The following is a 24,826-nucleotide window of genomic DNA, read 5'->3' as shown; positions in this document are numbered from 1 at the left end:
AGGAGAGCTTCAGAGAGCCATAGTGGGGAGACCTATTGACATTCTTTTCCTTCAGGAGCATCACCTCGTAGAGGGGCACACCCACCGATGCGGGAGATTTTACGAGGGAGGAGTCATACTTTCTGGTCTCCATCCTTCGGCCCTTTAGGAACATAGGGAGGAGTTTGCATCTCTGTCAGTGAGCAGCTTTTGCCGACCGTGATAGGCCTAGGAGTCATAGTCGGGGCGAGCACAGTGGGTCACCATTTTAATTGAAGAGGATAGTGTTGGCTTCCTCAATGTCTATGCCCCGAATGCCGCTGCAGGTAGAGCCCTCTTTTGGAGCACAATTTGACAGGCCCTTTCCCAGGCTGACTTTTTGTGCATGGGTAGTGACTTCAACATGATAGAGGCAGCAAAGGACAGACTTGGAGGAGATACGGCTACAATCTCAAGAGCAGAGTAGTCTGCCTGGGAGGAGCTGATACTGGTACTTAGGGGACAAGACCTGTTAGATATCCGTAACGCCGCTACGGGCGTTACCACAAGAGGGGACGGCCTCTGGCTCACCACCCAGCCATAGAGGAAGAATGAGGATTGCCCCTCATCCCCCAGGCTATATAGTGTGTGGCCTGCCGTCCACACTAGCCTGGCCGCCCATGACTCCGCATGGGCGTCCTCTCCCACTGAACCCCGGACATGGCCATCCGGTCTGCCGTCGGTCACAGGCATTACAGCCTACGTGACATTACCCCCCCCTTAAGAAGAGTTTTCGTCCTCGAAAACAAACTGGGGAAACCTTTTGGAAATTGCACTACGGCGTTCCTAGGTTGCCACCTCCTCATCCCTATCTGTCCATTTAACAAGTACCTCCTGGTACACTTTATGTCGGGTTTGTCTGTCACGATACTGTAGAATCTTTTCAGGTTCATGTGGTATCTTTGGTGGCTCTATCAAGTCCACCAAATCTCTGGAGAAACTGCGTTCTCTAACCCGTGAACTGATTTCTTCAGTTTACTGACATGGAAGACAGGATGAACTTGAGAACTCTCCGGTAACTCAAGTTTATATGCTACGTCCCCAATCTTCTTAAGGATTTTAAAAGGACCACAATATCTCTGAGAATTTTTATCACACTTTCGTTTTCATGGTTTCTGACTGCGCAGGAACCTTGAGGAATACAAAGTCACCTTCTGCAAAGGTCACCTTTCTACGTCCTTTATCCGCATAAGTTTCAGCGCGATCTTGAGCGCTACGAATGCTCCCACGTGCGGCTCTGAGCATATTATTCATATCTTCAAGGAAATCCTTGACAGATTGAATCTTCTCCTTTTCTAGGCCTACAGCCATCGGAGATCTCGGCTGGAATCCATACATTAACATAAATGGTGTAAATCCAGTCGCTGAGTGTTTGGAGCTGTTATAGGCAAACTCCAATAAGGGCAAGTACTCTTCGCAATTAGATTGCTTCTTACTAACATAAGAACGCAACATATCCTCTAGAATTTGGTTAACTCTTTCAGTTTGACCATCAAACTCCGGATGATCTGTCGTACTCATACTCAGAGTAGTATCCAACTTTTTGAAGATTTCCCTCCAAAAATGACTGTTGAACTTTCTATCTCTATCCGACACTATATCTGCGGGCAGGCCATATAGCTTGTAGAGATGTTCAATAAAGAGTTTTGCCAACTCTGGCGTTTTAACAGTTTTCTTCGTGGCAATAAACTTTGCCATTTAGTTAACCTGTCCACTACCACCCACACCGAGTCATTCCCTCGACTCGTCTTGGGTAAACCGGTAATGAAATCCATGGAAATGCTTTCCCATTTCCCTTGAGGAATCTCCAGCGGATGGAGGATTCCTTCAACCTTAAGACGTTCATGTTTATTGACCTGGCACTTACTGCATTTCAGCACATAAGTCTGGACGTTCTTAAACAAACTAGGCCAATAAAACTGTCTTTTTACTAGTGCATAGGTCTTCTGAATCCCAGGATGACCCGCACTTGGAGTATCATGACTTTCTTTAAGAATTTGGGCCCGAAAGTCACCAATAGTTGGTACACATACTCTACCCTTGTAAAGTAAGTACCCGTCGTCAATGGAGTAATTAGCATATTTCTCCCACGTGTCCGGTCGAGCTCGACCGTCGCTACGGGCAATCCGACGTGCCATTACAGAATAAAGAGTTTTCGTCCTCGAAAACAAACTGGGGAAGTCATTGTTGGTAAGCAAATGTCTAGTAGTACTCATGCAAGCCGTGATTTGGTATTTCAACCAAAACCCCAAGGCAAATTTCATGCCTTGATTTTGCATCATGTCATTAGCACAAAAGCTAATGTACTGGAGAGCACTCTAGTAGCGCAAGTTCTTAGACTATGCTACTAGATATTTGTAGACCACGCTACCATGTTGCATCACCAACTTGTTAAAACTTCTCCTTGGAAAGCTCTACCGCCATAGGAGAAATAAACTAGAGCCAATCTAATCATGCATCACAAGGATTAGTTCCAAAGCTGAGAGATACTTTCTCTCTTAGAGTAACATCTTTGCTCTAGAATCTTGTTGAGTTTCTAACTACCATCAATCTACGGATGGTTAAACTCCACTCTAACTCAGAGTAAATGTAACTTTTTGAAGATTTCCCTTCAAATATAACAATCAAACTTCCTATCTCTTATGCCATACTATATATGCGGGCAGACCATATAGTATGTGGAGATGTTTGATAAAGATTCTTGCACCACTACGGGTGTCTGGAGTTACATCCAATCACTTACAACTCTTTGTTGCTATTACCAGACACATCCCTTCAAGTATTGTCTGGACTCACACAACTATTCGAGTTTATGTGATATTTGAGGATATTTCTCCTTTCCCTCAAGAAAGGTTTTTGTCCTCAAAACTCTACTCTCAAGCGGACTACGCGCTAGTGTCATAGGTCCAAGAATAAATCTAGACCATGTTTAATATCATATGTTATATTCTTGAGTCCTTCCAAGAAACTTTTAAACATCTTGCAACGAAGATGTGGTATAGTGTCTACGCACATATGGTGGTACTATTGATAATCGCTTTGCAACAGATCAGTGGTTTCACACTTGTAACAAAGTGCTTCATTGTTGCATATTACTACCTTTCATAAGCGGTTACACACTTATGAATCATTTGGGTGGGTTGTACCATCTATCAAGAAAAATTCCAAACTACTAATAACCACATTATCAATCCACAGATAATGACTGAGCTTGCTGCGAAGCCATAGGTTGCTAGATAATTGATGGTAATTACCAAAGCCCAATGTCTCATTACATCCTACATTCAATATAAATGCAAACATCACAGTACTTCGTGATGATGAACTTAGGAATTTCATCCTATCCCTGTTTGGTGTTGGTATGAAGTATAACTATGAGAACATTATTTGCTGCCTCCTCATTATAGCGGCAAAGCTACCTACCCATCACAGGTGGCAATCTCTACCAAGCTATAACCAATGACAAGCAAATAAACGAGTACTCTTGTAAGAACTTCATAACCATATCTCACATTAAACTCATAATCACTACGGATTAAATGCCAGGGCTTGCAAAATTGAATGTTGTCTGATAGGTAGAGGGGATCATCAAACTACGGATGACCTTGACAACTCACGAGGACTAGTGATGTGTAACTTTTTAAGTTACTCCACTCTCCTTGCTTATTCCATACCATCGAACAAATCGGTCCCTTGATTTGAGCAACGTCAACATATTTATGAGTACCTCGATACTCATGGATTGTGGTTCGGTAATTTAAAATGTTGATCTAGAGTATCTTTCACTCGAGGATCTTAATTTTATTAGCAGCTATGTATTAGTAGTGAGTAACTACGTACCCACTATCATCACACTAGTAGCTCCATACTAGTCTGTGAGTAACTCCGTACCCAATGGCGTACCTCCCCCGAGTGGGAGTACCATATACAACCATCTATAACAAGATGCTTAAGTCACTTGCTGCTAAAAAGTGACTACACAAATTGACCCCTCCATTGCACATTGCACTACAATTTCTGGTATTACAACACGAATTTTTGGACGTCCTTATCATAGAGGTCAATTTAAAAACTAGTGCATAGGTCTTGTGGAGTCTCGGCTGACCTAATTACACCACTGGTGACTTCCTACAAAAAATGTGGCACCGAAGTCACCACTATGTACTTTAACTCCGTAAAGTACATGGTCTTCATCTATCATCTATGGAAAGTTGTAAAACATTCCTGCGATGGATTTTTATCACCCTAAAATTATTGTGCACTATTTTAGTGTGAAGAGCTTTTTTCCTGGGTACCATGGTTCACCCCAAGCTCATCTTTTGCTAAATTCTCCGATTTAACAAAAGATATGTCTGCCTCCGAACACTCCAGTTCAGCCCCAGACTTTGAGTTTACTTCTTAACACTCCGGTTAAGTCAAAACCCACCAGATATAGTAGGATTTACCACTAAGCTCTCCGGCTTAGTCTTCTATCCTAACTCAGTCCGAGTTTATGTACGCTACATATGTCGGATCCGATACTAACAACAACCAGGCTCATCTGGAGTGAGATACTACTCACTATTGCCATGTAAAACCTTATTAAATCCGAGAAATGCTCCACTCATTCCCCAGGGGTCATACGACTTATAGGGTTTACACGCGCATGAACTTTGTAAGCAAAATAGCCTGTCATGCAATATTACAATTGCTTATGTAGGAAAGTAATATATTTCCCAAATTCATATGGTAGCAACTAAAATGTGCTCACAATCGCACACTTATGTTGATGAACATAGGCAAGACTACGCTTGCAAAATGCTATAGGGCGTCCCCCATGCATGAAACTGTCCAACCAAACTAGTCTTACTGCTAACCTCTAGATTTTTTTTTCCGAGAAAAGATCCTTTCATTAGTTAAGTAAAAAACGCCCGTAGGGCTACAAAAGAGATCTCTCCTGCTCCTAACTGAGAGAAGAGCAGTGAATACATCATGGCAGCCCGGGAGACTCTCCCTAGGTGCTGCAAAATACAAGCATCAGTCTAAAGGACTGAGCGGCTAAATCATACAATGGGGGGGGGAAAGAGCCAAACAGGTGGCCTGTAGTGCCAACGGGGGGATCCCGTGTGTAGGGTGTAGAACGGGCCGCAGCGCCAAGTGGTATGAAAGGCCTGGCGCCGTAAAATCGCCTCATCCGAGTCTCCCCGGATGCGGTCGTACTGTCCTCGCAGGGTGTGGATCAACTCCTGCCAAATCCCCCGAACAGTCTCTGCTGGTGTCTCTAATCTCCCCTCAAAGGCCGTGAAGCACCGGGCCCTCCAGGTGAACCAGATGGTGAGGCTGCTGAGGAGCTCCCATCGTAAATCCCTCTCCTGTGTCCAGCTGGCGGACGAGAAATCCGGTGCCGGAACCAGGCGAGGCTGGCCCCTAATAAATCTGATGGCCTGACTGCCCTGCTCCATCTCATAGCCCATCGCAGGCCCTGACGAAGTCGACCAAGCAGCGGAACCCCACGTAAACATACCCTCTGGAGAGAGGGGGGCTAGAATACGCAGCATCCGCAGCCAAATCTGCTGTGCCTGAGGGCAGTCCCAAAGGCAATGTCTCTGTGTCTCCATAGGGTGGCCGCATCGGACGCAGGCCGCCGGAAGACCGCTGTAAACAAGCCAAGTGCCAACTGCTGAGCCCCTGTGGGCAACCAGCCACTGAAAAGCCGAGATCCTGCGGGCCTGTCGACTAGCCCAGAGCCTAGCCCAGAAATCCTCCAGGAACTCCTGTGATAGTCCCTGCAATCGCCAATGCCCCGCTGCCGCTGGAGAAACCGTCCTCCTCGCCGTCAAAATATGCCGTCCCAGCCGAACAGTATACTGGAAAAATGTGATCTCTGTGGCCTCAAGGGATGCATAAGGATCATGCCACTCGTACTCTCCGGGGTCCCACTGTAGCCGGGCCAAGGGGCGCGCTGCATATGCCCATATACGCCAATCCGGGAGCACGTCAGCAGGGTCGGGGTCAATATGCCACTTCCGAGAAGCGGCAGCCACTACCCGAATCCTCTGAAAGGTGCACTCTGCAACCAAAGGCGACTCCACCTCCACTCTCTGGAGTCGGCCCTCATCCTGAATCTCATAATAGAGGCATCTGCCATCCTCAGTACTAGCTCTGACAGCAATCAGGATCTCCAACTGTGTGAAGGCACCCATCCACCGTGGGGCCACTGGCTCGAGAGGTGTGAACCACTCCTCTGAAAGTGCCTCCTGAATATCATCCCTCATAATCAACCCCCCTCTGAAGTGACTCAGCCTCTCCACCTGGGTCTCCTCTGGTAGACTGCAGAAAGCCTGCCAGTCTCCAAAACTACGAGCTGGGCCTGCCGCTAAAGGTCCCCAGGCTAGACGAGGCCGAGAACCCAGCATATGACCCTGCTCTGTACGAACCGCTGGGCTCCAGATGAGCGGCTGCCTGGCCCGCTCCTCAACACAAGACGGAGGCCGCTGAGAGAGCCCCGGTCTCAGTAGCTCCCAAGCTCTCAGGATACTCAAAGCAAATCTGTCCTCCCATCCTCTACTGAGGCCTGTCCTCCTCATCTCTATGAATATCCAGCGAATCTCTGGTGCCCAAGTACCCCCTGCTGGAGGCGCCCGGGCCTGCAGTCGCTGCAAGAGGAGCTCTTTCCAAGGCTCAGCGCCTGGAAGCAACCCCCGAACAATAAGCTTCCCCAATAAGGCTCTACTCTGATCGACTGGATCTATAATGCCCAAACCGCCCTGAGCCAGCGGAAGCGTAATAACTGCCCATGCAACCTTTGCCCGAGCTGGCTGACCGTCCCGCCCAGACCACAGAAAGTTCCTGATCAGCCTCTGTACCTGGCTGATGCAAGAGCTCGAGAAAATCCAGCAAGACGTAATGTACCACATAGTCGCTAACAGCACCTGATTTGCCACCACCACCCTCCCAGCCAAGGATAGTCGAGCTGTACTCCAATACAATAGCTTCTTCCGAATGCTCAGAAGAAGCGGGGCAATCTGCTGCTCAGGTGACAAATCGAGGCCAATCTGGCATCCCAAATACCGCACTGCTGTGCCGGGAGGAATCCATCTAAAGCCGGGGTCCGGACTCCATGCCGGAGTGGGAGCACTACTGATCCAAAAGGCCACTGTCTTGCGCCAATTGATCAATGCTCCCGAAGCTGCACTAAAAACCTGGAGCGACTGCTCTGCCCGAATAAGATTGGCCTCTTGGCCATGCAAAAATAAGCCCGTGTCGTCTGCAAACTCAGCATCAAGCAAATCCTCCCCCCGGACTGGGAGCTGAAGTCCTCTCAAACCAACCTCCTCTGCCGTCAAATACATACTCATAGCCTCCGCAAAGAAGAGAAAAAGGAAAGGGGCGAGAGGACACCCCTGGCGGACTGATCTGGTCAGCTCAAAACTCGGCCCCCGACCTCCTGCAATCAGCACCTGGCTGCGAGCTGTGGAATACAAAGCTGCCACCCCTCTGATCCATCCTGGCTCAAAGCCCAGGCGTAGCATAGTGCCCTCTAAGAATCCCCAATCAACTCTATCGTATGCCTTCTCAAAATCGAGAAGCATCACGACCAAGTCCTCGCCAAGGAACCTAGCTCGGGCCGTCGCCTCCCAGAAAGTAAAGATGTTGTCAAGGATACTGCGCTCCTTGACAAATCCTGTCTGAGTAGCATGAATCAACTCCCCCAGGAAGGGCTGGATCCTCAAACTCAAGGCCTTTGCCAAGACCTTGTATACAGTATTGAGGATCGTAATAGGCCTCCAATGCCGAATGTCATCCGATACTCCCTCCCCCTTGGGGATAAGATAGATCAAGCCCTCTGAAAAGCTCTGCGGCATCTCCCCAGTGTCCAAAACATGCTGAAAGCCCCTGCGGAGGCCTGGCCCCAAAAGGTCCCAATAGCGCATAAAAAAGGCCGGCGTCAGTCCGTCCTCCCCTGGGCAACTATGTCGCGGCAGGACCCTCAAGGCCTCGGCAAGCTCAATCTCTGATAGAGGCGCACCTAGAACTGTGCGCATATGGTCTGTGACCCTCCTCTGCACATGGGCCCACACAGTCTGTCTGCATACATCTCGATCGTCAGTGGCTGGCTCCGCTGAAAGCAAGTCACGATAAAAAGCAGTGGCAATGGCTCTGATCTCCCCGAGCTCAGTAGCTATCGATCCATCCGGTCTACCAAGCTGGCGAACCCCTGCTCGCGCATGACGGGGTCCAGTGATCTCAAAAAACTCCCCAGTCACTCTATCACCAAGCTGCGTCCACTGAGAGGCCTGACGACGATAGTAAAACTCATGTCTCTGCTCCTCTGCCTCTCTAACCTCCTGGCGTGCCTGGCTCAGCTGGGACGCCACCCACTCACATGCAGGCTGCTGCTCTTGAAGGCGCTGTAGCGAAGCAAGGCTGCGTCTCAGCCGTTGCTCCCGCTCTCGAATCTCTCCCAGTCGTGTCAAAGCTGCAGCGTGTAGAAAAGAGCTGAGATCAATGAGTCCCTGGGCACACTGGCCCGCTGCATCCTGGCCAGAGCACTGACTATCATGCCAGATCCTCTCAATGTCCTCAGCGAGACTGGGGTCTGCAAGTACCCTCTCTGGGATCCTCAACTGCAAGCTGGGCTCCCGTGTCCCCTCCTCCAAAGTCAGTATAACTGGCGCATGATCTGAAAATGAGGTGCCAGCAAGAATGCCGACGGAGCCCCCTCGCTCCCCCAACCAATCGCCCACATAAAAGCGATCAATCCGAGATAGATTAGTCCCTCCCTGCCGGCGATCCGACCGAGAGAAACTAAGACTGTCCTGAGACCGGGAGAAAGCCCCATGCTGCCATGCATCAGTGATCCTCAGTGTCATACAAAACCGGTCCCAAGCTGCAAGCTCTGTGCCGTGCACTGTAACATGACTGCCTCCCACCCTATCTGCCGGGTCCTCAAGCATGTTGAAGTCTCCCCCAACACACCAATGTGCGGCCTCTGGCAATGCATCTGTAACCTGAGTCCAGAACTCTGCTCTGGCACTAGCATGATTGGGCGCATAGATGTTGAGCACACCCAATAGCTCATCATGCATCCTCAGAATGACATACTGTGCTCTACCAGGCACAATGATCCCTCGATCCACAATGGCCTGCCGCCATGCATCTGCAATAACCATGCATACTCCTCCCTGTCCACCCAAAGGACCAAACCCTGCAGACCAGAAAGTGTCCCATCTACCAGGCATCACCGAACCATATCTCCGGATCCTGCTCTCACCCAAGTGGTGCTCCTGCATCATCAGAATGTCAATGCTGCCACCAACCAGGCATCTCTGTAGCTCCTGCCTCAAGCAGCCTCGATAGCGTATAAAGTGTGCTCCGCCAAGGCCCTGAACATTCCATGAGATGATCCTCATGGATGTCCTACTGAGGTGGATGCTGTCTCAGCCGTGCGGCGGGCCTTCGCAAGCGGCTTGGATGGAGAGTAGTCCCCATCCGAACGGCTGCGAGTCTGCCCACCCGGTGTACTGCAAGAATCCCGGATCAGGCGCCAGTGGCTGTGACCCATGGCGACTGCCTCCTGCTCTGACATAGTAACCTCGTGAATACTCACATATCCTGGGTCGCGTGCCAAATCTGCAACTATGCGCACGACCAAATGCCGAATCCCGGATGTATCCACACCCCCGGGATCCAAGACAAAATGAGCCAACTCCCAAAGTCGGCCTAGCACATCTGTAACCTCCAAATCGCTCATGTGATGAGAAAACTCAACTGCCTGAGTCTTCAACGTGCTGAGAGCGAGCTCTAGAGTCCACTCCCGGTCACAAGGTCCACAAAGAGGGAACGAGAAGGCCACCGCTGAGTCTAGTGCCTCCTCCCCGCGGGCCGGAGGTATCACTACATGCACTCGGATGGGTGCTGGCTCATGGGGGCCCTCTGCTCCAAAGAGCCGTGTGAAGGTATAATCAAACGCCGTCGAGCGCTGTCGAATGCCGAGGCGACTCAGCCGACTGCGGATAGATGAAATCCGTGAGGCCCTAATCGGCATAGGTCTCCTCTGTGATGCTCGAGCGAGGTCAGTGCTCAGCGCCCTCCGGACTGCAGGTGAGCGCCAGGGAGCTGCCAGGACCTCCCGGGAAGGCGAGGCGGGCGGAGGGGGAGGAGGGGGAGGCGAGGGAGGAGGAGAGGGAGCCGCTGCCGAGACCGGAGCGGGGGCGGGAGGCGGCGATGATGGAAGCGAGGCGGTGGGAGGGGATGGGTGTGGGGGAGGTGAAGGAGGGGGAGCTGGCATCTCCTGGTCCTCGGTCGCTGTAGGGGTCTCCTCCTGAAGGGGAGCAAATCTGTTCCTCACGGGAACCCAGTGAGGCTGAGACTGTGGCTGCTGCTGCAGCGGTACCTGGGCGTGCTGCTGTGGCTGTCTCCCTCGACGGCGCCCCTGTCCAGGCTGCCACTCCGAGGTCTCTGTGGCCTGAGCAGGTGTCCCTGAGGCAGCCTGCCGAGCCGAATCTGTGGGCGGGCCATCCGTGGCCTGCTGCTGTGGTGAGGGCCGAGGTCTCCTGCGAGGGCAGGCCTTGGCCAAATGACCGACCTGCCTGCAAATGAAGCACTGGTTCGGGAGCCCCGAGAACTCCACTCTCTGATCTATCCACCCCCCCCCTATCCTAGGTAGCTGAATGACCTTAGGAAGGGAGGAGATGTCAGATACCAACACTCTGACCGAAGGTAGCCCAGCTGCTCTGGCCACCACTGAAGCTGCTGAGGGGCCCGTCTCAAGAACCGAGCCCACCAATGCTCCGAGCCTGGAGAGGAGCGGAAGATACTCCCGGCGGAGACCAGGGAAACAGACTGTAATATGGAAGAGGCGCTCTCCCTGCTCCGCCGCAGCTGGATCAAATCCATGCTGCCAAGGCCTGAAGAAAGCCCGAGCACCCCTGATATCCAGAGGACTCATGGCAAGGACCTTGGCAACGCTCTGGGCGGCCTCGAACTCGATCTGATAATGTCCCCGGCCCAAGAGCTGTACATCAAGGATCTTGCCCACATCTGCAAGAAGGCGAGCCTGAAGTAGATCCCTGATCTCCCCTCTGCTGGGGCGAGTGCCGACTATACGGCAGATGGTGGAGTGAGCCTGAAGGCGTTCCACCTCTGCGGTGAGGCTCGCTTCCTCTTCCGGCGAAAGAGAAAGCCTGATGGGGATGACCTCGGGGGCGGGCGAGGGGGCTGCGGAAGAGTCCCTCTGAGGCGAGGCGGGAGGAGTCTCCATCAGAGTCTGAAGCTCAAGCGAAGGCGAGGCGAAAGCGGAAAACCTGCAAGAAGCGGGCTGCACACCAAGAGGCGGAAGGACGGATGACGATGAGGGAAAAAAAAACAAAAACCCCCAAGGGGTGAAAAGCAGCACGACAGAGGAGGGAGGGGGGGGGCGGCGCAAAGGGGGGAGGAGAGGCCCAGAGGGGGGGGGCGGCGACAATGCGAGAAGGAGGGGGCGGGGCGCTGCTGAAAGGAAACGGGCGAGAGGAGGCGAAGAGGCGGGGGGGGGGCAAACACGCGGCAGCGGGGGGGGATGACGAAAAGGCGGCGGCGGGGGGGAAGGCGACCAGGCGGCAGCGGGGGGGAACAGGCGGCAGCGGGGGGGGGATGGCGACCAGGCGGAGCGGGGGGGGGATGGCGAAATGGCGAAGAAGGGGGAGAAGGCGAAGCGGCGAGTAAGGAGGGGGGGGCGGCGCAGCAGCGAGGAAGGAGAGGGGGGGCGCAGCGACGAGCAGAGGGGAGCTAGCGGGGGGCGGAAGGAAGGCGCGAGGAGGGGGGGGGCGAAGGTGCGCAGAGCAGGGTGGTATCGGGAGCTTCAGCGAGCAGCCTGTGTGTTGAATGCTAACCTCTAGATTTAGATCACTCCGAAACTAAATCACTCTGTTACACTAGTACACCATCATGGTCTTGCTACCTAGAGTTTCTCCGAACTCTGTAACTGGGTTTTATCCCAACTTATGGCTATATTTGGTAATTTTCAAAGTTCAAATTTTATCTTGCACACTTTATCACTACAGACAAGTGTACATACAGACCTGCCAAAGAGTCAAGTTACATGCACAAGCCTTGGCGTCCCATTCCACCAAGACTACAATCGCTTCCGTGAGAATTTGATGTCCCATACCATCAAATTACCACCAAACCAATTGATGTGACATATAAAAAAGCTCTTTCCCCCCTCGAAAGATCACCACAAACTCTCGAGCAGTGGGATGTCAACGCATGGCAATAAAAAGAAGAGAAAACCATGCTAGTAAGTTTAAGAACAGTTCTCTTCGATCAACTTCTATAAGGGCATTGAGCATTACATCTCAAGACTATACCCTTTCAGATTTACCTTTGATTTCTACAAATCAATCCTAAATCTGCTATTATTATCTAGGCGTATGCTAATCCCTCAGATTAGTACTCCTAGATAAACCATTCCATTGAATACTGCTAGCAGCACTGCTAGCCCCTTTATCCCAAGTAATACACACCTTAGGGATTACTTTTACCAGGCAATCACGTGACTAAATAAAACTAGTCACCACTCTCTAGGCCCAAGTAGTGACACTATTTTGTTATTACCAACAAGGGCCAGCTTGCCTCTGGCCAGCTCTCTTGTTGCTACAAACAGTAAGCAACTTGTTTGGACACAAGGCATAACCACATCAAGACTACGCTTGTACATGGTTTTCATTTGCCAAAGTTTATCACAATCTTCGAGCAGCTGTTAAAAGATTGTGAAGGGTTATGAGCACTACGGCTCAATTAGGCTTACCTTGATTTCTCGTGATAAGCACTTCGTCTAATTTGGGCACAACTGACGCCATTGCCGGTCCTCTTAGCCCAAGTAAAACACACCGCGGTTTCAGATTTACACTATAGCCAAACTACGTGACTTTGATGGTTAATACTAAGTCTATGCTCAGCTTAAATTTAGTCTCTCTGAACCAAATGTGTGATCACCACATGTGCTACTTTCGAGGCGCTACGGTCATAGACGTGTTCACTAGGCACAACGGCCATAGAACGGCTCTCTCTCGAAGGACTCGGTATTCGGCCGTGGGATTTGTCTCTCTCTTAGCACGCGGCGCTACGGCCGTGTGCGGTGGGTCTCTTTCGTGGAAAACGGGCACTACGGCCACACGGCGCGACGGCCGTGTTGGGTTTGTTTCGTGGGTTGTGCCGTTGTTTTTGTTTTTGTTTTTTTAAAAATAAAATAAAATAAAATAACGGGCCGGGCCGGCCCTCGCCGCTTCGGGCGTGGCCGCCCGCCCATAGGGAGTGTCCACACGATTCTGGCTGGCCTCCCGTTGTCAGCTATGCGTTGGGTAGGCCCATATGTGATGGCATCAAGGGCTGGCCGCCCGTTATTTTCATGATTCATAAAAATGAAGAATGAAAATATATTTAAAAAAAAATAAATGATTTTTTTTCTGCTGTCGCGGGTGCTTGCAGCGTTGGTGGTTGGCCGTTTGTCGCCGGCTGTCCGGTGGCCGCCGCCTGGCTGGCCGCCGCCGCCGCCTGGCCTGGCTGGCTGCCCATGGCTGGCCGCCGCCGCCGCCGGCTGGCCTGGCCGGCCTGGCTGGCCTGGCCTTTGGCTGGCCGCCTAGGCTCCTCGCGCCATGAGACCTACGCGCTAGCCAACTGCGCTACACGACGGAGCTTCCCCTTCACGCGTGGGGCTGATCTTCAACGCGTGGGCTGAATGCTGTTCTTCGCCCCCCCCACTCAACGCAAGTCGCCCCCCCCCCCCCCCCAGGCTCTTCAACGCAGCCGTGGGGCTCGTGGGCTAATCTTCGCAGAGGGGCTGCGCTTCGCCCCACGTCAAAGCAGGCGCTCCATGGGCTCTGTGCCCCACCTCAAAGCAGGCGCTATGCTGCGCTGCTTTTGCAGGTCGTGGGGCTGGTGTCGCCCCCCACACACAGTCGTGTGTTTCAACGCTTTCGGGTCTGCGCCCCCCCCCTCCCCCCCCCCCCCCCCCCCCCCCCCCCTTACACACAGCTTCAACGCATCTTTGGCAGACAATTTCAACGCAGAGAAAAACAAACAAAACGAGATGCTTTGCTTACCTGTGATGTTGCTTGCTGTGTGCTACGGGGAGAGAGAGAGAGTTCTTCCCTTCCATTCTTCCTTGGCCGCCTCCTTCCACACCCTCCATTCCAGATAAGGGTGAGAAGATTGTGGATGAAAACCATCGAGTGGGCTCCGGTCCCCCGTTCACGCGCGGACTCTCATGATCCCCTCGAACCACGCTCTGATACCAGTGTTAGATATCCGTAACGCCGCTACGGGCGTTACCACAAGAGGGGACGGCCTCTGGCTCACCACCCAGCCATAGAGGAAGAATGAGGATTGCCCCTCATCCCCCAGGCTATATAGTGTGTGGCCTGCCGTCCACACTAGCCTGGCCGCCCACGACTCCGCATGGGCGTCCTCTCCCACTGAACCCCGGACATGGCCATCCGGTCTGCCGTCGGTCACAGGCATTACAGCCTACATGACAAGACCCTTGGTATCTTCCAGTAGCCCTAGGAGCCTTAGCTTCTTGAGATCGGATAGGAGAAGCAGTGGCCTCAACCTCTCTAGATTTGATAGGTTTACGTTGATGAGTGGGCTTGTAGCCGTGGGGGCATGATTGGTATCTTGGCAGGCACTACTTTTTCAGATCACTCCTTGGTTATTCTGTCCCTAGAAGATCCCTGGAGTCATGACATGCATAGGAGCTCCAAGATTTCGGACAGCCTCATTCAGTACTTCGAGATCTACAGAGCAGGATGGAGTAGATTTGGGCGGGACTGGACTTTATCTCAGGCTCTGCTGCGTGCACATTGGATGTTGGCCTAGGGGAGATCAACGGTTCCTTGCAGGAGGCAGCCCAGAGCAGATTGGAGGGATTTCGGGAGCAGGAGCGGAGTCTGAGGAGGGGTCTAGCCTCTTTACAACGGCTTCAGGAGCGTTTCCCAGATAGCCCATGGATTGAGAGTCAGCTAGCTGTTGCCCGCATGGAGATTAGATCCATTGAGGAGAGGAGGGCGGAGTACAAATACCACCCTAGAGCTTCATTCTGGACTCAAACTGGGGACATAGTCATAGGAGATTTCTTCGAGATAGCCAACCCCCAGAGGAGGAGAGATGGTATTCGCAGGCTGCGTGGTGAGGATGGAGCTATTGTTTCTGATCCCCCCCATGTGAGAGCCATCGCCACTGATTTCTTCCGATCTCTTCTCTCACAGGTGCCCCATTATCCCCACAGGTGATGGACGTGCACGAGAGGGTTTGGTGACACACAAGAGAGGTTGTTCCCCCCTCTTTGGTCCTTCTGAGGAGCGGCTTCTGCAGCCTTTGGTCTGGAACCCCCTGATATGTTTACCAAGTGGCCACATATTGGGGGCTCAAACGCATGTATCATGGGGTGCCTTGAGCATAGGACCAGCCAGGTCTCTTGGAGATTGACTAGTGTACCTGCTGTAGTGCCTTGTGTACTTGTTGTACTTGACGGTGTACCTGCTGAAACCCTAACTGTCCTTGCAAGTACAAGCTGAAACACCGACTGTACCTGCAAATACAGGCTGAAACCCTAACTGTACCTACAAGCACAAGCTGAAACCCTAACTGTACCTACAAGTACAAACGGAAACCGTAACTATACTTGCAAGTGCATGCCTATTGTACCTACAAGTACCTGCTGAATATCATCCTACATCTACAATATCAGATGTGCGTGTGGTGAACCGGGACCAAGTGTACCTGCTATTGACACCGCATACTAGTACTTGTTCATGTACTCATACCTGTTCGCGTACCTATACCTGGTTGTGTACTCGTACCAAGGAGGCTTGAGCCACGGTCTTTGCAAGGGTGTGAGCCAGGCTCTAGTATGAGAACGCTTGTTTATGCATGGTCTCGGAACGACAGTTTCGCGTTCACTTCCCTCTAGGTGTATGATACTGGTGGCCAGGCTCTAGTACGAGAACGCTTGTTTATGCATGGTCTCGGAACGACAGTTTCACGTTCACTTCCCTCTAGGTGTATGATACTGGTGGCCAGGCTATTTAGACTTATTCCACGAGTGCGGCATGGACAAACTGCTACAACACTTTTGTTTGGGTAACTTGTCTTCATACCTACATTGCATTGGATTATCTGACTGGCAAGCCCTTGGAACTTTGTACAAATTTAAATACTCCGATAATATACTTTAGTATTGAGAAAGGGAGGGGGGGGGGTTTTCACGGCCACAGTGGTGGTGTATTGTGCAGTGCTTGTCTTTTTGTAGATTATCTTGTGCAACGATGTATCATTCAATTGTTATGTGCAATGTGGCTTTTACATATTAAGTGTCATGTGCGCATTGTTCATGAGACGGTGCCCAAGGATGTTCACATCTAGCTGGTGTAGTGACACTGGTATCAAAGCATGCTTGTTTCTCTTTTTAGTGGAAAACGGTCGGTTGGGCATTGGGCTCCGTGTAGTTGGACAGCCATGCACAAAGTGGTCAAGCAGCTAGTTCACATGGCCAAGCAAGTGGTACTCATGCTTTTGAAGCCTTGGGCAATAAGCATATGCATGCAGGTTATATAGAGGAGCAAATACATGTGTCACAACCTTCTCGAGGTAATGAGAAGATGCAAGAGGATGACCCAAATGTATTGAAAGCAGAGATTGAGCATGTAAAAAGATAGTTGTATGCCAGGGAAGAAGAGCTCAAGATGCTCTATGAGAATCTGCAGGTTCACAAGCTTATGGAGGCCACAAAGGCCGAGTCTATGGTGGCACACACTGTGGATTCTATGGCAATGGAATTGGGTATGAATCCCTGAGAGGTAGACCTCAACTACCTTATACGCATTGGAGATTCGGTGAAAGGCAATGCGAGGAGCTTTGTGTGAAAGAACCCCCGCATGGGGAGAGAGGTAATGCTATGTCTCGTAGGATCAAGTCTTATGTGCACAAAGATGAGGCTTCCATGACTTCCAAGCAAGCCTCCACCCCACATGGGTGACAAAGAGAGTGGCAAACATGATGTTAATGTACATGTGAATGCTTGCTTCCCATGGGGAAAGTGAGAGGCATGTTAGCCACCACGCTTTGCCTATGGAATTGGCTAGAGATGAGCCCCGTAGGCTGAGAGTTGTGCATAATGCTGGGACAGCCACAATTGATTATGTATCACTTGCCACTCATGCTACCGAGTATACCCATGGTGAATGAGTCTCATGCATGGATCCTTATGTGAATGCAAGTATCGGAAGGCCACCTTTGCACAAGTGACTGTTGCATAGAGCACATGCCTCCACGCGCATGTTTCTCGTCGATGTCTTATGCATGCACTTATTGGATAAGGGGAAGAGAAAGTTGGAAGAGAGGGTCACCATGCTAAGAGGCTTAAAGAATTTAAAGTAGGTGATAAATCTGTAAAGTTTGAAGCCTATCATGGTGATTATGATGCAAGCAAGGCAACGACTTTTATAGCCCAGTTTAACATTGTCTTCAGTGATGAGGAATTCTCTGAGAAATCCAAGAGTCGCCATGTAAGCATGTTTCTAAAGGGCTCAGCTACCCATTGGTGGATCACATAAAAGCTCTCTAGGAGCCCCGTTCAAACATGGGAGCAATTTAAAGAAGGATTTTATGCGCAATTCTTGCCTCGCAATGCCGTGGAGAAGATCATGAGCAAATGGGATGAGATTGAGCAGAAGGACAATGAGTCCGTGCAGACATATGTAAACAAGTTTTGGAAGATCTACTTGGAGGTCTCACCATTCTTGTTTGTGGGTGAGCCCAAGAAGAAAAGAAAGTTTAAGCGTGGACTTTAACCGGTCTACAAGATACTCACCACAATGCTATCTTGCAGGACTATATAACAACCGCTCTTGCCACCAAGCAATTGGAACATAAATTGTAGCGTTTTGGTAAAGGAGACCAAGCTTTCAAGGGCAAAGAGAGGGCTGGTCATAACCAGCAATCGAGCGGACAACATGCTAAACCTTCTGTGAAAGATGTAAAGAGTGGTGGGAAGGCTGAAAATATGCAACCTAAGGATGCCTCTCAGAAAAAGCACAAGTCATGAGCAAAGGGAGCAATATTCCAAGGAGGGTAAATGCTGTGCGTGCCATTCCTGATGTGCAAGGGAATTCAAGAAATAAAGACAAAGAGAGGATGGTTTGCAAGGCTTGGGGATAGCTCAAGGATCAGCCCGCACTCTTTATGTTTGATGATTGTGCCATAGATAACTTCATTGGCATCCGCATTGAACATTGATGTAGGGGACATGGGACTCCATATTGAGGCAGAGGCCGCTTTTGTGGGCAAGCAAGTGCAAGCGACCCCTATCTGTGGAAAGTTGCGCATACACATCTAGGGTTATCTTGATCATGAGAATTTCTTGGTTGCACCATTGTAGGGATGTGATGTATTGCTGGGAAAGTCATAGCATCACCGCATAGAGCCATGCAAGGAGTATAAAACCACTAGGATTACTTTTATGCATAAGGGCCGCATGCATATTATTGATGCTGGCCAAGAGGGAAACTCCATCCCAGTTGTATCTCATATTCAAATTAATAAAGCAATAAAAAAGAGTGTTTCTGCATACTTGGTTTTTGTACGTGTAAATGTTAAAAATGATGATGTACAGATAGACACTCTTACGAGTGATAGGTTGAAATTATTAGATGCATACAAATATTGTTTTGTAGATGCGTTGCCAAGAGAGTTACCTCCTGAGAGACGCGACGAGGATCACCGCATTGATTTGGTGCCGGGTAGCTCCCCACCAAATAGATCCACATGGATGGTAAGCGGAGCATCATAACAAGAGGAGATTATGAAACACGCGATGGAGCCATTGGACCGAGGATTGGTTGAGCCAAGCTCTTCGCCATATTGCTACTGGTTTTGCTTGTATAGAAGAAGGATGGTTCCTTTCGTATGTGTGGATTACCAAGCTTTAAATAAACTTACTATCAAGAACTAGTTTCCAATACCGCGTATAGATGACATCCTCGATGAACCTGATGGGTGTGTGTGTTTCAGTCGCATTGACCTTAAGAGTGGGTATCACCAGGGGCGTGTGGTACCATAAGATGTATACAAAGCGACATTCCATTTGGGTTATATGAGTTTTTGATTATGTTGTTTGGTCTCACGAATGCCCCGGCCACGTTCAATAGAATGATGGATCGCATTTTTAGTGAGCATCGAAAATTCACAGGTGTGTTTTTCAATGATATCTTGGTATTTTTCAAGAATGAGCAGGAACACCGCCAACATTTGTTATTGTGTTTGAAGAGCTTCGTAATTACAAGCTCTGCATCTATGCGAAAAAGAGTGAAATTTTCCTTTCCGAGATTCACTATTTTGGGCACATCAAAGAATGGTGTTAGGATGGATCCTGCGAAGATTGAAGCCGTTCGAAATTGGCGTGAGCTATCTTCCGTACATGAAGTTCGAAGCTTTTTGGGTTTATGCTCATATTACAAGCGTTTTATCAGGAACGTTGCATGGATTGCTTTGCCATTGCATGAGCTCACTAAGGAGAAGGTAGTCTTCAAATGGACAGTTGATGAGAAAGAGGCTTTCTTTCGCCTCAAGGATGCCATTATGAGTGGGCTTGTGTTAGTCATCCCAGACTTACATAAACCTTTCTGTGTGGAGTGCGGTGCAACCGGAAGTTGCATTGGGGCTGTCTTGGATCAAGAAGGACATGCTGAGCTTATGAAAGGCGTCGTTTGCATGATGCAGAGCTTTTTTGGGGTATCTATGAGAAGTTGGTTGTAATTCATGCCTTGGCTATTTGGAAATACTACCTTCTTGGGACTGATTTTATGGGCAAGATAGATCATCAAAGCCTAAGGCTAAGTACTTCTTAACGCAAAGGAAGCTTTCAGAGAAGCATAAGAGGATGGCAAACTTCTTGCTATGTTTCATTTTCAGACTAAGCACACTCCAAGAAAGAAGAATGTGGTGGCAGATGCATTGTCCAGAAAGCCATACGTAGCTATAGTGTCAGTTGCCTCACATGGGGACTTGTGTGAATTATACCATTCAAATGCTGATTTTAGGCATGTTTAGTGGTTGGACATCTACATGCCTCTTATGTGATCAAAGAGGGGTATCTCATGAAGGATAATTGCTTATGTGTTGTGTCAAACATGAGGCAAAAAGTCATTGATGAGTGCCATGCTTCTCTGTATGCAGGACATAGAGGTATCATACCTACTACGTGCATGATTGAGCACTATTTCTTTTGGCTAAGTATGCACAAGGATATTGAGGCATATGTACGTACATGTATCACATGCTAGAAGATCAAGTTTGACAAGCAAAAGGCTTCAGTTCAATAGTTGCCTATTCTCTGGCAGCCATGGGAAAGTATTGGAATCAACTTTATCATGGATTTGGTACTCATCAAGGCAATGATGCTATTTGGACCATTGTTGTTAGCTTTAGCAAGCAGGCACACTTCTTGCCGGTCAAGAAGACCATTAAGCTTGAGCAAACACTATGGTATGCCTAAGTCCCAGGACTACGGGTCTCTTTTGGAGTGCTCTGTTTGACAATATGGGCACTAAGCTGAACTGCTTGTCGGCTTTTCACCCCCAAACGGATAAGCATAGTGAGGCTAGAAATTCAGTTGCGTTGGATCTTTTCAAATATTATGTTGCAGATTAAAAAACAGCTTGGGAGAAGTATTTAGCGTTGATAGAGTTTGCATATAACAACACAGTGCATGCCTCCACAGGAAAGGCCTGTTTGAGATTGTTTATGGAGGTGATATTGCCACCCATTCTACGCACTAAGGATGAGATCTTTGTAGCTGATTGAGTATGCCAGAGATCTCGCTGTTGCCTTTGCACAAGTGCAGACAGGCATTGCTCTTTCACAGGATAAGCATAAGAGGGCTGCGGACAAGCATAGAAGAGAGGTGGACATCAACGAGATGAATGGGAGAAAGAATTAGGGTTAGGTTTTGATGTGGGAGACATACACAGAGAAGAAGGGAGAGAGAGAGAGAGAGACATATGTGGGGATAAGTCAACTCATTGAGATGATTGTGTGACTCCCCTATCACACATGTATATTGCACTAGTACACATAGTGCACTTGGTACATTAAAAGTACTAAGTGTACTATGTACTATAACTTATGGGCTTGCCCACACTATAAGGGTGGGCATAATGCCTTTACCCCAACAACCTCCCACTTAAAGGCAAAGTGCCCTTAAATGAAGGAAAAGAAAAATCAGCATGTACATGATAATATATAAGGCCATATCAAAGCTGAAACTGGCTCATCCAATGCCCATCAAGTGTCTGCAATGAGCAAACCGCTCCGGAGGCAAACTCTTTGTCAACAGATCAGCCGAGTTGTCATCTGTATGAATCTTAACAAGCTGAATTTGCTTGTTCTCTATCACCTCTCGGATGAAGTGATACTTCACATCCACATGCTTCGTCTTTGCATGAAAGACAGGGTTCTTTGCCAACTGGATGGCACTCTGACTGTCACAATGCAACAATGGAATATCCCCTCTATAACCTAAATCAACCACTAACCGAGATAGCCATAATGCCTCCTTGCAAGCCTCTGTGGCTGCAATATACTCGGCCTCTGTAGTAGATAAGGCAGTGCACTTTTGCATCCTGGATATCCATGATACAGCACCTCCTGTGAATGTAAACACATAACCGGTAGTAGACCTCCGGTTATCTGGATGACCGGCATAATCTGAATCCGTGTAACCATGCACTAATGCATCCTGTTTGCCAAAACAAATGCACATATCCTGTGTGCCCTTTAGGTATCTCATGACACCTTTCACTGCTTCCCAATGCTTCTTGCCAGGTTTGGCCATGTATCTAGAAACCACTCCCACTGCAAATGCAATGTCCGGCCTACTAGCAACCATGGCATACATGAGACTGCCACAAGCTGAAGCATACGGAATCTTGGCCATATCAGCCTTGTCTCTATCTGACTGTGGGCTATCCATAGCACTGAGTTTCACATATGGAGGCAAAGGAGTACTAGTCTTCTTCCCCCCGTCCATATTGAACCTCTGCAAAACTTTGCCAATGTATTCCTTCTGAGACAAATACAACACATGCTGATTTCTGTCCCGAAGTATCCGCATACCCAAGATGTGATTTGCATCACCCAAATCCTTCATATCAAAGGTTTGATGCAGCCTCTTCTTCAAGGCATCCATCTCTTTACGAGATTTTCCGGCAATCAACATATCATCAACATACAAGATGAGGATCAATAGACTGCCATCCAAAGCTTTCTTGGTGTATAAGCAGTGATCTATGTCACTTCTCCTGAATTTTTGGGATTTCATGAATGTATCAAATTTATGATACCATTCCCTTGGTGCCTGTTTGAGCCCATAAAGACTCTTTTTCAGCTTGCATACAAGCTTCTCCTTTCCATTCACTGCATAACCCTCTGGCTGTTGCACATATATCTCCTCATGGAGATCACCGTGAAGAAAAGCAGTCTTCACATCCATCTGAATCAAGTCCAGATCATCATGAGCAACCAAAGCTAATACAGCTCTAAGTGTGGTCATTTTGACCACTGGAGAGAAGATCTCATCAAAGTCCACGCCATATTCCTGCTTGAAGCCCTTAGCCACTAACGTGGCTTTGTATCTTGGCTTTGCATCTAGTGCAACTTTGAGCCTGTAAACCCATTTGCAAGGCAAAACCTTCTTGCCTATAGGCAAATGCACCAACTTCCATGTTCCATTTTTGTGCAGAGAATCCATCTCTGACTTCATGGCACGCTCCCAAAGAGCCTTGTCTGTCCTCTTCTTCGCTCGCTTGCCTTCCCTTCGTGCTACCCTGTAGCCCGCGTAAGTTAAGTTAAACTATCGAGTCGGCGTAAGGCGATGGGCTGAGCGCCGCCCGCTAGTGATTTGGGAGACGAGTTGCGCTATCGAGGGAGCCACGACCGCTACCACACTCACTGCGACCCATGTCCTTGTTGCCGCCGACTTCACCTAGTAGCCAGCCGTCTAGCGCCCAAAGCGTTTGCTGCAAGCGCACGTTCGTGTCAATGATCACCAACGACTTGTGCAGCTGCTGTCGCCTGCCTCAGTTGCAGCCTGCGTAGCAGAAGTTGCGGAGAGAGAGCCACGCTTTCCTCTTTGATGGCAGGGCGTTTCTGAAGAAACTCAGCTACAGAGGTGAAACCGGTGGCCCTTGTAGTTGGCGTCAAAATGCCTGTGGACACGCACCCCTGCTTCTTCAAGCAAATGCTGCAGTTGCAATCGGCATGGCTCTGATACCAGTTGAATGGGAGAAAGAATTAGGGTTAGGTTTTCATGTGGGAGACATACACAGAGAAGAAGGGAGAGAGAGAGAGAGAGACATATGTGGGGATAAGTCAACTCATTGAGATGAGTGTGTGACTCCTCTATCACACATGTATATTGCACTAGTACACATAGTGCACTTAGTACATTAAAAGTACTAAGTGTACTATGTACTATAACTTATGGGCTTGTACACACTATAAGGGTAGGCATAATGCCTTTACCCCAACACGAGAATGATTGGGCATTGCTGAAATTTGAGAAAGCAAGACTCCGTAAGAGGGCAGGAAAGGAGGGAGCATGCCCCAAGCTCTCTACCAGGTATTACAGACCTTTTAAGGTGATCAAGTAGATCAGTGAGGTTGCGTTCCAGCTTGCATTGCCTCATTATTGGAGGATTCACAATGCCTTTCATGCGAGTCTATTGCGGAAGTATGTGGGGCTAGAGGCAAAAGAGCCTGTGACAGATGAGCCGCCAAAGGTTGATGAGCTAGAGGAAGTTCTTCAAGGTAGTGTTTCACAAGGAGAGAAAGCTAGCTGCCTGCTAAGCTTTCAAGGTGATACCTTGTGACGTTCAAGAACTATTCGATGAAGTCTACTTCAAAGATCACCCACAACTTCTTTAGGCATATTTGGGGGCTTTTTAGTTGAGGTCAATTGTTTAGAAGCTGGCGGGGTATCACCATTTGGCCGCCCAAGTGGTCTTCCCCTATATTGTGCCAAGGTATGGGAGGCTAGGGAGCTTCGTGTCACCTGTATTGAACCCAAGACTCACGTCACCTACGGGGGGGCAGGCCTCATGTCACCCATAATGTGGCCAGGACGTGGAACCCATTGTTAGGGATCCCAGATTAGGCTTTCCACTGAGCTAATTCCGTGCTCGGGAAGACTTGCTATTTATAGGTTCCAAGAATGGGAGATATATCCATTGCATAATGTGTAAGCATGCATCTTTGCCTACTTGAAACTGTTTTTGCATGACTGTGTGTTATGACGTGTCCAGTTCACATTTAGGGGACGTCCACCTGTGAACTGTGCGAGTACTGGCCAGTGACCGGGGCCCAAGGGACCCATGTATGGGCAGCCCAATCTTTGGGCACCCTTTTGCTCATGTGAACACTCTTTATTCAGTGGGCACTCAAGGAGGTGCCCATCTTCATTAAAGGTGGGCACGGCCCCTTCCACCCCCCCTCACCAACCTCTCCCACCAGTGCTTCTCTCCCTCTCTCCCTCATCGGAAAGGAAGCACATCATTGCTGGGCTCTCTCTGCAAATCGACACCAAGAAGATACACACCTCGCTGCCCTGTACTTGCTGCCGACTGTACCTGCAAGTACCTCTGCTGGAAACCCTACTGTACCTACAGTACTGGCTGGAAATGCTACAGTACCTGCAGTACTTACTGAAACCCTACTGTACCTAGAAGTACATCTGTTGGAAACCCTACTGTACCTACAGTACTGGCTGGAAACCCTATAGTACCTGCCAGTACAT

At 49.4% G+C, this 24,826-nt stretch overlaps 1 protein-coding gene across 2 annotated transcripts in view; it reads left to right on the top strand.

Moving 5' to 3' along the window:
• The window catches only part of LOC147639884 (vesicle transport protein GOT1-like), a 65,657-nt gene that overhangs the window by 39,106 nt on the left and 1,725 nt on the right, over positions 1-24,826 (top strand). The window lies entirely within an intron of this gene.

The sequence above is a fragment of the Cibotium barometz genome, chromosome 3 (assembly GCF_041138505.1).
Source record: "Cibotium barometz isolate CiBa-2024 chromosome 3, ASM4113850v1, whole genome shotgun sequence".
Lineage (NCBI taxonomy): Eukaryota > Viridiplantae > Streptophyta > Polypodiopsida > Cyatheales > Cibotiaceae > Cibotium > Cibotium barometz.
This window is presented reverse-complemented; position numbering and strand designations above follow the sequence as displayed.